The sequence below is a fragment of the Microcaecilia unicolor genome, chromosome 2, assembly GCF_901765095.1.
Source record: "Microcaecilia unicolor chromosome 2, aMicUni1.1, whole genome shotgun sequence".
In the NCBI taxonomy this organism is placed as follows: domain Eukaryota; kingdom Metazoa; phylum Chordata; class Amphibia; order Gymnophiona; family Siphonopidae; genus Microcaecilia; species Microcaecilia unicolor.
In genome coordinates this window covers 330,211,383-330,223,585 of record NC_044032.1, presented here as the reverse complement: position 1 = coordinate 330,223,585, position 12,203 = coordinate 330,211,383, and the positions used below count along the sequence as shown (strand labels likewise).

The window sequence follows — 12,203 nt, the reverse complement described above, 5'->3', positions numbered from 1 at the left end:
CTTCTCCAGTTGTCAGCGTTTCCAGAGAGAGCTGCTCCAGTGTTTCCATCTACTCCAACTCCTCCCTACAGCTTTCCACCCTTTTCCTAATGAAGCTGCCTCAAACCCTCTCACAGCTGGTTCAATTTTCCAATTAACATCTGGCTTTACCCTCTCCTGCCTAGAGTCCTCCCCCTGACTCTGGCTCTCTTGCTGCTGCAGTGCATTCTGGTCCTTGTAGTTGCCTGCTTCCTCACAGAATATATGACACAAAATTACAGACCCCTGATGCAGGCAATACTTGCTGAAACACGGCTGTGTCGAGTCCTGTTTATTATGTTTCTCCTGACTGTTTTGCCTCTTCATTGATGGTCACTGCTGTTTGTTTTGCCATTGCAATTATTGTCCAGGTCATTTGTCCCCAAGTGGATTAATAACATCAACTTTAAAATCCACAGTAACATAGTAAAAGGACCAGCTCAAGGCACTGTGGCACCCTGAGCCTCACATCAATGCATCCCACCTCCCCACCTCAGTACTCTCGCTACGTCAGCTCCCCACTAGTGAGCCAGCCCACCTGCATAACCTCAACTCACCCCAGAGGTCACAGGGGCGACAACAGCAGGATCAGTCCCCACTCTTTATTGCCCTGGTGGCTGCCTTCTTCAAAATGGCACCACTAAAGGGTTCAAGCCACCATACAAAAGAAAAAAAAGCCCTTATATAGCAGCTTGACCTCCAGTGATAATACTGTAAGACTGTCAATAGGAGTCAATGGCACTATTTTGAAGGCGGCTCTATAACATGAATACACCTACTGGGATAACTGAACATCTCAGATTACTAAACATCCCTACATAGAATTTCCATGCAAACAGAATACCTGGTCTCAGTCACATACTTAGACAACAAATAGACCCAGAGAGTACAGACTAAGTGACCACAAACAAAAAGTAGAAATATCTATATATATATCTATATATATATACACACATACAAAAGCAAAAAAAGCCCATTTCTCCAAAAATGAAACGAGCTCTACGAAGGCTCTTGTGTAAGCGATGTCTCATCTCTCTCCTGCCCTCCCCTCCATGTCCAGCGATTCTCCCCTGCCCTCCCATCCCATGTCCAGCGATTCTCCCCTCCTCTCCATGTCCAGTGATTCTCCCTTCCCCTCCATGTCCAATTACTCGTCCCACCCCTACCTGCCCCCCTTTTAAGCACCTGAGTTACAGTTCAACCCCTGTCCTCACCTGCCCACCCTCTTCTCTCACAACAGCCCTCCTTTCCTTCCATTTTACCTGAAGGCGCAGCAGCCTCAGCTCACCTCCAGCCTTCCCTTTCCTTCTCTCTCAGTGTCCCGTCCTCCTCTGATGTAATTTCCTCTTTCCACGAGGGCGGGACACTGAGAGGAAAGGGAAGACTGGAGGCGAGCCGATTACGTATATGTCATTTGCATACGGTTACGCACCCACCCAGCCATCCAGGGACGCAGATTCACTGATTATTATATAGGAGAAATATATATATATATATATATATATATATATATACACACACACACACACTCACGCAAATTAAACTGAACCTCCAAGAAGCCACACTCTGCATACAGTAAAGCACCATAGAAATAAGAGCTGCAACTTCACCTGTGCCTAAAATAGCTTACCGCAGGATACTCCTTTTGAAAACAAAAGAAAAACGAAAGAAGACAGAATTGTTACCATTCTGGAATTCACACATAGATTCAGTAAATGGCATCTAAATGTGGACGCTGAAAAATATGCACCGAGTGCTATTCTATAAATAGTGCTCTAAGTTCAATGCCATTTATAGAAAAGTGCATAGCATTGGGATCCATACCCAACTTTTTGGTGCAAGGATGTACACCTACTGAAACATGTACATAAGTACATAAGTAATGCCACACTAGGAAAAGACCAAGGGTCCATCAAGACCAGCATCCTGTCCACGACAGCGGCCAATCCAGGCCAAGGGCACCTGGCAAGCTTCCAAAACATACAATGTTATTCCTGGAATTGTGGATTTTTCCCATTTAGTAGTGGTTTATGGACTTGGCCTTTAGGAAACAGTCTAACCCCTTTTAAAACCCTGCCAAGCTAACCGCCTACACCGCGTTCTCCGGCAACGAATTCCAGAGTTTAATTATGCGTTGGGTGAAGAAACATTTTCTCCGATTTGTTTTAAATTTACTACACTGTAATTTCATCGCATGCCTCCTAGTCCTAGTATTTTTGGAAAGCGTGAACACTTCACATCCACCTGTTCCACTCCACTCATTATTTTTTATACCTCTATCATGTCTCCCCTCAGCCGTCTCTTCTCTAAGCTGAAAAGCCCTAGCCTCCTTAGTCTTTCTTCATAGGGAAGTCGTCCCACCCCTGCTATCATTTTAGTCGCCCTTCGCTGCATCTTTTCCAATTCTACTATACCTTTCTTCACATGCGGCAACCAGAATTGAACACAATACGCAAGGTGCGGTCGCACCATGGAGCGATACAACGGCATTATAACATCCTCACATCTGTTCTCCATACCTTTCCTAATAATACCCAACATTCTATTCGCTTTCCTAGCTGCAGCAGCACACTGAGCAGAAGGTTTCAGTGTATTATCGAAGACGACACCCAGATCCCTTTCTTGGTCCGAAACTCCTAACGTGGAACCTTGCATGACGTAGCTATAATTCGGGTTCTTTTTTCCCACATGCATCACCTTGCACTTGCTCACATTAAACGTCATCTGCCATTTAGCCGCCCAGTCTCCCAGTCTCGTAAGGTCCTTCTGTAATTTTTCACAATCCTGTCGCGAGTTAACGACTTTGAATAACTTTGTGTCATCAGCAAATTTAATTACCTTGCTAGTTACTCCCATCTCTAAATCATTTATAAATATATTAAAAAGCAGCGGTCCTAGCACAGACCCCTGAGGAACCCCACTAACTACCCTTCTCCATTGTGAATACTGCCCATTTAACCCCACTCTTTGTTTCCTATCCTTCAACCAGTTTTTAATCCACAATAGGACATTTCCTCCTATCCCATGACCCTCCAATTTCCTCTGTAGCCTTTCATGAGGTACCTTGTCAAACGCCTTTTCAAAATCCAGATACACAATATCAACCGGCTCCCCTTTGTCCACATGTTTGTTTACTCCTTCAAAGAATTGAAGTAAATTGGTCAGGCAAGATTTCCCCACACAAAAGCCATGCTGACTTGGTCTCAGTAATCCATGCCCTCGGATGTGCTCTGTAATTTTGTTTTTGATAATAGCCTCTACCATTTTCCCCAGCACCGATGTCAGACTCACCGGTCTATAATTTCCCAGATCTCACCTGGAACCCTTTTTAAAAATCGGCGTTACATTGGCCACCCTCCAATCTTCCGGTACCACACTCGATTTTAAGGATAAATTGCATATCACTAACAGTAGCTCCACAAGCCCATTTTTCAGTTCTATCAGTACTCTAGGATGAATACCATCCTGTCCAGGAGATTTGCTACTCTTCAGTTTGCTGAACTGCCCCATTAAGTCCTCCAGGTTTACCGTGAAGTCAGTAAGTTTCTCCGACTCGTCCGCTTGAAATACCATTTCTGACATCAGTATCCCACCCAAATCTTCCTCGGTGAAGACCGAAACAAAGAATTCATTCAATCTCTCCGCTACGTCTTTATCTTCCTTGATCACCCCTTTTACCCCCTCGGTCATCCAGCGGCCCAACCAATTCTTTTGCCGGCTTCCTGCTTTTAATATACCAAAAAAAATTTTGCTATGTTTTCTTGCCTCTAATGCTATCTTTTTTTTGTAATCCCTCTTGACCTTCTTTTATCTGCGCCTTGCATTTGCTTTCACACTCCTTATGCTGCTTCTTGTTATTTTCAGACGGTTCCTTTTTCCATTTTCTGAAGGCGTTTCTTTTAGCCCTAATAGATTCCTTCGACCTCACTTTTCAACCACGCTGGCTGTCTTTTGGACTTCCGTCTTTCTTTTCTAATTTGCGGAATATGTTTGGCCTGGGCCTCCAGGATGGTATTTTTGAACAGCGTCCATGCCTGTTGTACAGTTTTTACCCTCTCAGTTGCCCCCCCTAAGTTTTTTTTCAACCGTTCTTCTCATTTTATCATAGTCTCCTTTTTTAAAGTTAAACGCTAACGTATTTGACTTCCTGTGTATAGTTACTTCAAGGTTGATATCAAAACTGATCATATTATGATCACTGTTATCAAGCGGCCCCAGTACCATAACGTCCCTCACCAGATCATGCGCTCCACTAAGGACCAAGTCTAGAATTTTTCCTTCTCTCGTTGGCTCCTGCACCAGCTGCTCCATAAAGCTGTCCTTGATTTCATCAAGGAATTGTACCTCTCTAGCGTGTCCCGATGTTACATTTACCCAGGTCTATATTTGGATAATTGAAGTCACCCATTATTATCACATTCTCATTTTGTTTGCGACTCTGATTTCTTTTATCATTTCTGCGTCTACCTGCTCATCCTGGCGAAGCGGACGGTAGTACACTCCTATCACCGTCCTTTTCCCTTTTATACATGGAATTTCAACCCACAATGATTCAAAGGTGTGATTTGTGTCCTGCTGTATTTGTAATCTATCTGAGTCAAGGCTCTCGTTAATATACAATGCTACCCCTCCACCAGTCCGGTCCACCCTATCACTACGATATACTTTGTACCCCGGTATGACAGTGTCCCACTGGTTATCCTCCTTCCACCAGGTCTCAGTAATGCCTATTATATCCAATTTTTCATTTAGTGCAATATATTCCAACTCTCCCATCTTATTTTTTAGACTCCTGGTATTTGCATATAGACATTTCAGAGTATGTTTGATGTTCCTATTTGCATGATGCTTAGTACTTGCCACTATTGATTTGCGATCTTTTGTCTGATCTTTAGTTGTATTTAAGGGCACCTGGCCTACCACGGTCTGTTGTGCAACCTCACTATCCAGAAATCCTATCTTCCCTGTTGTGAGGTATCCATGCAAGATACCTTATCCCGAACCACGTGCTTTTGAGCGACTGTCGGCCTTCCCATTTCTAGTTTAAAAGCTGCTCTATGTCCTTTTTAAATGCCGATGCCAGCAGCCTGGTCCCACCCTGGTTAAGGTGGAGCTCATCCTTTCGGAATAGGCTCCCCCTTCCCCAGAATGTTGTGTAAATGGCGTAAATCCTTACATGTAAATTAGGCGCGGATCTCCAGAATTCTATAATATTTTGTGCATCGTTACTGAATGCCCCTGACCTGCCTATGCCCCTCCCATGACTATGCCCTCTTCAGTTACACACTAAATGATGCGCACACTAATCCAAATTGTTGCCAATTAATGCCAATTGTTAGTACCCAATTATTGGCACTAATTGGCTCATTACTGTCACGTTTTCAAAGCTGGAAACTGGGTTTGTGAGCCCTTGAGCCACTGCCGAGGAGCGGCAATGGCAGGCAAAACCACCCCACGCTAGAGACAGGGTATATCTCTGACAAACAGTTAGGCTTCACCTGCACCTGGCCACTTTTCACCAAGAGTTGAGCTCCAGGCTTCAGGTGGCCGGCAGGACTTACTGGACAGGGCAGGACTGGATAACAGCTAGGCAGCACAGGGACAGCAAGGCAGGAAAAGGATAGGCTAAAGGACAGGACTGAAAGCTGCAAGCAGCCACTGAAGCAGGGAACAAACACAGAAAAACCCAGAACTAGACAAAGACATACAAACAAGACACAAGACTGGGAAACAAGCAATACAGTAAACAAGCAATACCCTAAACTAAACACAGACTAACTAGAACAGGCAAGACTTCAGACAAGAATTAGAGCAAGGAAACAAACTCAGGCTGAAGTGCAGAAGCACCAACATACCAGGGCCTTAGACGCAAAGCAAAGGCCAAGCACAGAGTTTCAAAATGGCTAATAAGCCCAGCAGCAGCTGAGGCTCAGCTGCTGCAATCACCAGGCAACTAAGGGTGCTGTGCAGGTACAAACAAAACAAGCAGGTCCGGCAGTCTGGAAGATCCGGACCGGAGTGTGCTGAAATCTGGAACGGGTGACATCACACAAACAATCTAATGCAGCCAGCCGGTTCTGGCCACCAGAGGGCGAGGGGAGAACAGACGTAACAGTTACTCAAATTGTGTGAGCCCAAATTTATATGCACAATTTTGGGTTCATTGAATCCGGGTAACTGTCTCTATTTTGAGAGAACACTGCCATATAGTGCAATCTCTAAATTCCTTTGCAGAAAATAATCCTTTGTTAGCTTATAAGAATAGGAATCAAAGAATTAACTGCCCCATCAGCACTGCCGCCTATCAAAATTAACTTATATTGGGAAAACAAAGAAGATGTAATTATCGGGCCCTTATTTGCCATCATGTTTCTATAAGACTGACAGAGCACAGGAGTGCAATTAAAAGAAAAATTATTGAGAACCCTCTGGTTGAACATTTGACTCTTAAGAACCACAATTTTGAAGATCATAGATTTCTGATTCTTAGCAGACCAATTATATCATGGAGGGGAGGAAATGTAGACAATATCCTCTTAAGGTTGAACCCGTGATTTATATATAAATTCAACACTATGTGAAGGATCATGTAACGCCATGCTTGGGACGCCTTCTCAATCTATCTGCTGCTTTTGACACTGTTGATCACAGCCTACTCCTTGATACGCTGTCCTCACTTGGATTTCAGGACTCTGTTCTTTCCTGGTTTTCTTCTTATCTCTCCCAGCGTACCTTTAATGTATACTCTAGTGGATCCTCCTCTACTTCTATCCCACTGTCAGTTGGTGTACCTCAGGGATCTGTCCTGAGACCTCTTCTTTTCTCCATCTATACTTCTTCCCTTGGTACTCTGATCTCATCCCATGGTTTTCAGTATCATCTTTACGCTGATGACTCCCAGATCTACCTCTCCACACCAGAAATCTCAGCCGAAATCCAGGCCAAAGTATCAGCCTGCCTGTCTGACATTGCTGCCTGGATGTCTCTGCGCCATCTGAAACTAAACATGACCATGACTGAGCTTCTCATCTTTCCCCCTAAACCAACCTCTCCTCCTCCTCCCCCATTCTCTATTTCTGTGGAGAACACTCTCATCCTTCCTGTCTCATCAGTTTGTAACCTTGGGGTCATCTTCGACTCCTCCCTCTCCATCTCTGCACATATTCAGCAGACTGCTAAAACCTGTCGTTTCTTTCTCTATAATATCACCAAAATTTGCTCTTTCCTTTCTGAGCACACTACCAGAGCCCTCATCCACACTCTTACCACCTCTCGCTTAGACTATTGCAACTTGCTTCTCACAGGTCTCCCACTTAGCCATCTCTCTCCTCTTCAATCTGTTCAAAATTCTGCTGCACGACTAGTATTCCGCCAGTGTCTTTATGCTCATATTAGCCCTCTCCTCAAGTCACTTCACTGGTTTCCTATCCGTTTCCGCATACAGTTCAAACTCCTCTTATTGACCTATAAGTGCATTTACTTATACCATTTAGCAATACCACTTTAACCTTATGCTGAATATGGTCTCTCTGTAGTCGATGACCTAATGTATGTTTCTATCCAATTTACTACTCAGGAACCTTCATGCAATACCATAATTTATTCCTCTTTACCATGTATGTATGCACATGGTATATATATATACATTGATCTGTTCCATATATGTTATGTTCCATGTTTGTTATCATGTATGTATGCACCTTAACGCAATACAATTTGTAATTCTGTTACCCGGAAATGGCAACCGCCATTACGGCAAATGTAAGCCACATTGAGCCTGCAAATCGGTGGGAAAATGTGGGATACAAATGCTACAAATAAATATAAAATACTCTGCAGCTCCTCAGTACCTCTCCACTCTCATCTCTCCCTACATTCCTCCCAGGGAACTCCGTTCACTGGGTAAATCTCTCCTATCTGCACCCTTCTCTTCCACTGCTAACTCCATACTCCGTTCCTTTCATCTTGCTGCATCATATGCCTGGAATAGACTTCCTGAGCCGGTACGTCAAGCTCCATCTCTGGCCGTCTTCAAATCTAAAAGCCCACCTTTTTGATGCTGTTTTTAACTCCTAACCCTTATTCACTTGTTCAGAACCCTTATTTTATCATCCTCACTTTAATATTCCCTTATTTCTTGTGTGTCCTGTTTGTCATAATTAGATTGTAAGCTCTGTCGAGCAGGCACTGTCTCTTCATGTTCAAATGTACAGCGCTGCGTATGTCTAGTAGCACTTTAGAAATGATAAGTAGTAGTAGTAGCAGTAGCAGAGTGGAGCTTCTCCTGCCATTTGCCTGAAAACCCCAATAAAAAGGCTATCAACCAATCTCCAATTAACTCAAAAGTTGTGTGAACTATAGTGGAGGCAAAAGGAGTTGAAGTAGAGCGTGGTGGCAAGGCAGAAAAAAAACACGGGAGACGGGGAGTCCACCAGACCCGTGGATAAGAACAAAGTGGTGCCCCACAGTCTGACCAGTCATACAGTTATCTCTTTATGGGTAGCAAAGGTGACTGCCAAGGTACCGACTGCATTAGTATCCAAGCTAGAGAATTGGCTGCTCCTATAAGACGCTAAACTGGAAAGCATTCAAGGAACGTTAGATGATGTAACCCATGACTTTGCAGCTTTTCAACAAAGAACCAGCGAGGCTGAACTGTGTGAGCATAGTGAAGGATTCGCAGTACTAGTTGGGGGTGGGGAGGGAACTGTAGCAGTGCAGTCTTGAATATGTAATCTCAGGTTAGTGGGCTTAACCGAATTGTTAGAGGGTAAATAAATGCTGGGGTTCTTGGATGCGTGGTTTGCTCAGTCGCTTCAACTCCTCAAACACCTGAGATACCCGAAAGTGAAGCGAGTTCATCAGGTGAGCCCTAGACAACTTGCTGCAACGCAGCCCCTAGTAGTGATATTCAAAATAAACTTTGCACATAGGACCACCATTCTGCAAGCTCTGTGGGGAGGGAAGTCTTTATCTGATGCCAATAGAAAGGGAAAGGGAAATGGGACTTGATATACCACCTTTCTGAGGATTTTGCAATTACATTCAAAGCGGTTTACATATATTCAGATACTTATTTTGCCAGGGACAATGGAGGGTTTAAGTGACTTGCCCAGAGTTACAAGGAGCTACAGTGGGAATCGAACTCAGTTCCCCAGGATCAAATTCCACTGCACTAACCACTAGGCTACTCCTCCACTCCTTTGTTTATAGGTTTACTTTGCAAAAGTGGCAACACAACAATGCAATTATGCTCAGATATGCTCCAAACTGTTTGAAATAAAGTTACGCTTTGCCTTGCTCTACCCTGCTTGGTTAAGAGTAACACATCAGGGTACTATGTGGATACTGGAGAGCATGGTCACATAGCCACTTCTCCAGCACCTTTCTGGCTCGGTGCTGGAGAAGTGGCTAATAGGGAAACTGTGGACTGATTATTAGAACAGAGTATTTTCAAAAGGCGTTTGACAAAGTGCCTCATGAAAGACTCCAGATGAAATTGGAGAGTTATGGGATAGCAGGTAGTGTTCTACTGTGGATTAAAAACTGGTTAAAAGATAGAAAACAGAGAGTAGGGTTTTATAGTCGGTATGATTGTACACTGATGATACTGTGTCTTAATTTGATTGTAAATTGATGCTACCTGTGACTTAATATTCTCCTGATTACCTGATTCTATTCTATCTTATTTAAAAAAAACAAACATAAAAACCCTGTCTTTCCACTTGCAGAGGGTCTGACCTTTAAAAGTTTCTAATGTCTTCATCCTATTGCCTATAACTTAAAATTGTTGTTGCATTGTGATTTCATAACTGTCAATACAGACTTAAAGGTGCTTTTATTGAACTGTGTTTTGAAGCTACTACTACTACAAATCATTTCTATAGCTGTGCCAAGTGACTTAATCCAATCAATTTGGTTACACAGAATTTGGTGACTCTGGTGTCTGTCTTAAAGGTGTGTTTATTAGAATTGTGTTTTGAATTTTCAGTGACAGAGATTTAATTCAATCAAACATATAAATTGCGAGTGACCGTACTCACCCGCAGATGCGCAGTAGAGACTTCCCTTTCTGTCCCGCCCCCGCGTCAATACTGGGAGGGAGGGACAGAGGGGGGCCTTGGAGCTAGCAGGGAAGGAGGGAGGGCAGGGGGCCTTGCAGCGGCGAGGGGAGGGGGCCTTGGAAAACCCCCATACCAATACTCGCCCATTTTAACGGACTTAACAGCTATTTTGGTTAAATAGCACCTGGTGACTCAGACTGCTTACCTCTGAAAGAGGGGCAATTTGTATACAGCTGTGTGGTAAAAGAAAAAAAAAACAGAACTTAAGTTTACCATGTGAGCTGTCAGAGTTATGCTGAGCATTTTCAGACTTGGCTTGATTGTAAACAGATGTTACCTGTGTCTTAATATCTTCCTGATTACCTGGTTCTATTCTTATTTTACAAAAGACAAAAAAATATATCATTTCGCTTGCAGGGGGCCTGACCTCTAAAAGTTTCTAATTTGTCTTCATCTTATTGCCTATAACTTAAAATTGCTGATGCAGGGTCTGACTCTATATTCCCACCCACCCCTAGGTGAACTCCCTTTATATAGGGCAATCAAGGGACAAGTATCTTCATTTCACCATAATTGGTCAATCCTACTCCTTTATTTGTTGCATTTGTATCCCACATTTTCCCACCTATTTGCGGGCTCAGTGCCTTTATCCCCTATCATAGTTCACCGTTTCACACTTGTGAATCACATCAATATGACCTTCATTCTGTGCAATATATAAGTATTGTCACACTGGGACAGACCAAAGGTCCATCAAGCCCAAAATCCTGTTTCCAACAGTGGCCAATCCAGATCACAAATACCTGGCAAGATCCCAGAAAACTAAATACATTTTATGCTGCTTAACCCAGAAATACTGTCAAAAAATCAATGGCAATATTCCATCTCTATATCGTAAATGCTACACAACTCACAGGTGGTGGAATCTATTGTGTTAAGTGCTGTCGGTTAGTCACTAACCGACAGCACTTAACACGATATATTCCACCACCTGTGAGTTGTGTATCCCAGAAATAAGCAGTGGGTTTTCCCCAAGTCAATTTAATAATGGTCTATGGACTTTTTGTTTAGGAAGTGTATATTCCTTCCTATCCTAGACCTGTTATATGGTACTAGGCCTGTAATATGGCCCTGTTAGACCTCAGTTTTCCTAGACTCACTGTTCTCCACATATTTTTACTCTCTTCCTGCAACTGCATGTAACCTACAGTGCTTTCTCAGGAAATGGGGAGTATATGTCAAGGCGATATTTTGAAAGAGGCTATGCAGTCCATATATGGCAGATATAATTGGATATAACCTTGGTGGTGATGAGAGACTGAGGACCCTCCAAAGAAGAAGTTGTTCCTGTCAGATAGGACACCAGGTTTCTTATAATATTTATTTGCTTCCTACATGGTGATTTGGACGCTGTGAGCACGCTTTACTGATAAGAAATTAGCCAATTGCCACAAAGTGTGCATGTGCACACAAGAGGAGAGGAAGATACAATGTAAGAAATTGCCATATATGGATACAAATAAAAAATAACAGAATATTACAGGAAAATCCATATATGATCATAAGTTAGTTTAGGAGAAATCACATGATTTGGGAGAAACAAAACTTACAACAGTATATATGTGATGGCTAAGAAAGTTTTGTTATTCAGTCTGTGCATCTGGCTACTGGTGACAACCTGCTCCAGAGAGAACAATTATTTTGTATTGGCTTAGTGACATACCAATAAAGATTTTTACTGGTTGCGCCTATATCTAAGTCTGATTTTCTCTCTTATTCCAGCCCCTAGGGCTGAAGTGTTTTCCCCTCCCCAGGGACAAGGGACAGGCTTACACATTTTTGGCGCCCTCGGGCAGGGACTTGATTGCCCCAATAAAAGAAGCCTGGGCTATTCCTTGTATGTTTAGAGTGAATTTATCCCTCCCAATATGGTGGTCCACCCACTAATACCTAGGAAGAAATAAATCACCCAAGCCTGCATATCTTTAGGAATTTAATTAGATACCTTATTTCTTATCAAGTATTACTACTACTACTACTATTTAACATTTCTAAAGCACTACCAGGATTGTGCAGTGCTGTACAATTAACAAAGAAGGACAGTCCCTGCTCAAAGGAGCT

At 43.0% G+C, this 12,203-nt stretch overlaps 1 protein-coding gene across 2 annotated transcripts in view; it reads right to left on the bottom strand.

The window, feature by feature from the left end:
- The window catches only part of PCGF3 (polycomb group ring finger 3), a 711,906-nt gene that overhangs the window by 583,937 nt on the left and 115,766 nt on the right, over positions 1-12,203 (bottom strand). The gene's annotated exons all lie outside the window — the stretch shown is intronic.